At 45.5% G+C, this 4011-nt stretch overlaps 1 long non-coding RNA gene across 1 annotated transcript; it reads left to right on the top strand.

Moving 5' to 3' along the window:
• Positions 1-253: 253 nt before the first annotated feature.
• Positions 254-3168, top strand: LOC148518716 (uncharacterized). The gene is made up of 3 exons (XR_015878977.1): positions 254-288; positions 1567-1625; positions 3038-3168. It is a non-coding gene; the product is annotated as an uncharacterized LOC148518716 (long non-coding RNA).
• The last annotated feature ends 843 nt before the right edge of the window (positions 3169-4011 follow it).

The raw sequence follows: 4011 nt of genomic DNA, 5'->3' as shown, positions 1-4011 counted from the left end.
GGTGGTTTTGTAGAACCATAGACTAGTATTGCATCTAATTTGCTGAATGTCTGTGTTTGATGACTTGATACACAGTTACGCTTTGTTTTAGTTGCCGTCCCAATAGAAGAGCCAGATTCGGCGCTCAGAATGGATGGTCCCCTCCCAGCACCTGGGCATTGCTGGCATAACCCTGCTGAGGTGGCGCCAGTGGCTTCTGATGCACAGGTGATTGGCAGCCGGTCACACCATACCTGCCCTGGGCATAGAAGATGGCAGGGAAAGAAAAAGCGGATGGTGATGACTCAGGTAAGCGACACTTTCACAGAAGTAACTGCTGCAGAGAACGTGCCTCTTATATATAGATTCATGACAGATATTACTTTTATATTTAAGCAGCCTACTGTGTTTAAGTCCTAAAGATAGAAAGAGACAAGGGGGGGGGATGTAGGCATGGATTTGTTCATATAGGTGAGGGAGGAGCTTATGAGGTAGATGTACTAAGCCTTGGAGAGTGATAAAGTGTAGAGAGATAAACTACCAACTAATCAGGTCCTAACGGTCATTTTTTAAACACAGCATGTAACATGATAGTTAGGAGCTGATTTGTTGGTAGTTTATCTCTCTCCACTTTATCTCCTTCCAAGTCTTTGTACATCTCCCCCTTAGTGGTGACCCGTATTTATTAACAACCGTATTTTTAATACAGTTGAGACGTAATAATTAAGTCCCAACTCGCCGGAACAGAGCTTTCCAAAAAACCTAATTCAGCCTCGAAACAAAGTGATAGCTACCGTTATCACTTTGCCTCTGGGTTTAGACTTAACGAGTGTACTGCACATGAGTGGCCATCGGCCTGCAGATGGTTCAGTGGGGGGCAATGGAAAGGGCTACAGATAGCTACATGTAAAAATGTGTCACATTATATAATAAGTCCCGATCTCCACCAACTCATAATCATAACTAGTACAAATCTGCATTTTAAAATGTGCCTTCTCTGCACTTCAAGCTCTGCTAGATGTCATTGTGATTTTACACTGCACTGCAAAACTAGCTGCATCTAGACAGGCCCTCTTTCCACTAACTCCTCCCACCAGTTGGTGCAAACTGCTCCTCACTCCACTAACTCCTCCCACCAGTTGGTGCAAACTGCTCCTCACTCCACTAACTCCTCCCACCAGTTGGTGCAAACTGCTCTTCATTCCACTAACTCCTCCCACCAGTGGGTGCAAACTGCTCTTCATTCCACTAACTCCTCCCACCAGCTGGTGCAAACTGCTCCTCATTCCACTAACTCCTCCCACCAGTGGGTGCAAACTGCTCTTCATTCCACTAACTCCTCCCACCAGCTGGTGCAAACTGCTCCTCATTCCATTAACTCCTCTCACTTTGGTGTAAACTGCTGCTCCTCCACAAATGCTGTAATCCTGCTTCCTTTGGCAGTAACCTAGGAGCGCCAGCATAATTTGATGCATGCGACGTCACCAAAGGGTGTTTTGCCCTTTATAAATAACTTCCACAGAGTGTAGGCGACAGGGTCACTTTACTATTGATAGTCTTCTCTTATAAATGTTCTTTCTGTTGCAGAATGTGAAAAGGAAGATTCACCCTTCAAAGCAAGAGGTCTCAATTCTCATGGAGAACGGGTAAAGATCCCACATTCTAGTAGAATTAATGTATAGTGATCAGAGCCGTAACTAGACTTTTTTGTGCCCTGTGCCAGAAAGAGCATTGGCGCCCTCCTCATTTTTCAAAGGGACATAATGCACCCTAAAAAGGGGAATGGCCGCATGGGGAAGGGCCAAGGAAGAGATAGGAGAGGCCAGGAGATACTGGGGATAAAATAAGAGGAAGCTACAAGTGAGAATGATAATAAACAGAAATATGACAGGCCCAAACTGCTCCCCCTGACCTGTGGTGCCCTATGCGATGGCACCGGCCGCACTACCCTAGCTACAGCCCTGATAGTGATTGCCACAGGTGTTAAAATGATCAACATAAATTATTATATAGAGTTAGGAGAAAACTTTTTACTTTGTACAACAGGTTATATATCGGTAACCATATTGCATACCCCCAAACACTGCAATGTAAGAATGGAGGAAGATCACCAGGACTTTCCTTGCCCATCACTTTTGCAGGTGCAAATCTGCTTGACCTCAGTAGATGTGGCTGAGACTCAGGGGGAATGTCTGTCAAGGAAACAAGTTCTACTAAACAATTATCTGGGGCTGCACCATCTATGTTATTGCCCAGATTACAGGCAGACCGTGAAATCATCCCGCCTCCTGGTCCCCTCACAAATTCACACTCTCTTACCATAAATAAAACAGCTGGTGAGGAAATTAGCTGTAATATGTCCGCCCACCCGATGAAGTCCTAATATTCACCCAATGTATTTTGTACATAACAGATAAAGTAAAACAGGTTTTAGGGATCAAACCTTCTAAAGAGGACAAGTGGAGGTGTTACCCATATCGGCCAATCAGATTCCAGCTATCATTTTATAGAATATACTACATGATAGCTAGAATCTGATTAGTTGCCATGAGAAACAATTTCCCTTGTTCTCTTTAGAAGGTATAAGTATCCACCTTTATAACACTTTTGTTAATTGGGCTTGTGTAAAATTATGGGAGTAAAATATTTTGGTTAAATAAAAGGGACTGTCCTAAGTAACCTGTTACCAATGGGAGCCCTCTGTGCAGGGCTGTAACTAGGGTAGTGCGACCAGTGCCATGGCACAGGGCATCGCAGGGCAGGGGGCGCTGTTTGGGCCTGTCAATTTTCCTGATTATTATCATTCTCACTTGTAGCTTCCTCTTCTTTTATCCCCAGCATCTCCTGGCCTCCCTTATCTCTTCCCTGGCCCTTCCCCATGAGTCCATGGCCCTTTATCAGTTGCACTAACTTATGTTCCTATTTAAACAATGAAGGTGGGGGTGGGAGTCACCAATGCTCTCTCTGGCACAGGACACCAAAAAGTCTAGTAACGGTTCTGCCTCTGTAGGTCATCTGTGTGTTCAGTCAGTAATCGCCAGTTCTCTTCTCTTGGCAGGGATGTCATGAGGCCTCACAAAACCTCCCACAGTTCTCCGGGCTGCCTGTGGCTCTGGATCAAGCGTTTGGCTTCCTTATTATTATTCCTGTTTCTGCTTCTCGGTGGCTCACTCCTCATCTTTCCACTGGGTCGGTCCAGCTGCTCTTCGCAACGGTTTGGCTGGTCTCTAATGCTCATCTATGTCAATGGACCTCCACCAACGTAAGACAGCAAACGTCTGAGGAGCCAAAGACTTCTAGGACTGATACATCAAAATGAAGTTGCTGGGGAGACATGCCTCCTGCTCACAACCCAGCAGCTTGTGACCCCGCAGGGAATGTGATTACCTGGATGGCCAACTAGAAGTGACAGTAGTGGACGGTACAGTAGTTGTTCCATCCAGGTGAATAACCAAGTGAAGAATGAGTGAAATACCGAGTCATCACAGGAAGGGAAGGAATTTAGTGAGCAAGTGTGAATATTAGTGAGTGAATGAGTTAGCATTTAAGCAAACAAATGAATGAATTGGTGAATGATTCCACAAGCGTGGCTGTGAGTGAGTTAGCAGGACCGCAACCCTGGGAAAATGGAGGTGAACCAGTGAGAAAAAAACAGTCAGGTTCATGCATAAAAATGCTCGACTGTCCCAGGGGTTCATAGTTATGGCTGCAAGAGAAAGACCTCAGTGATTGTTGGGGCATGTTAAGTAGGAATTTCAGTGACAGAGGGGTATATGTACTAAGCCTTGGAGAGAGATAAAGTACCAACCAATCAGCTCCTAAAGCTGGGTACACACTTGCCAATCCTTCGGCCGATGTGTATGCACTGACATAACTGGGCCGGTGGGTATTTAAATTTACCCATCCAGTTGAGATGTCAGTCACCAACGGTCCCTATAACAAGTGTACGGGCTGTCGGCGAATCGCCAACACACAGGCAGACGTGCCGATATAGCTGCTAAATATAGATCAGCTATGCTGCAGGGCAGATGC

The sequence above is a fragment of the Taudactylus pleione genome, unplaced genomic scaffold (assembly GCF_031769625.1).
Source record: "Taudactylus pleione unplaced genomic scaffold, aTauple2 ptg000199l, whole genome shotgun sequence".
Lineage (NCBI taxonomy): Eukaryota > Metazoa > Chordata > Amphibia > Anura > Myobatrachidae > Taudactylus > Taudactylus pleione.
This window is presented reverse-complemented; position numbering and strand designations above follow the sequence as displayed.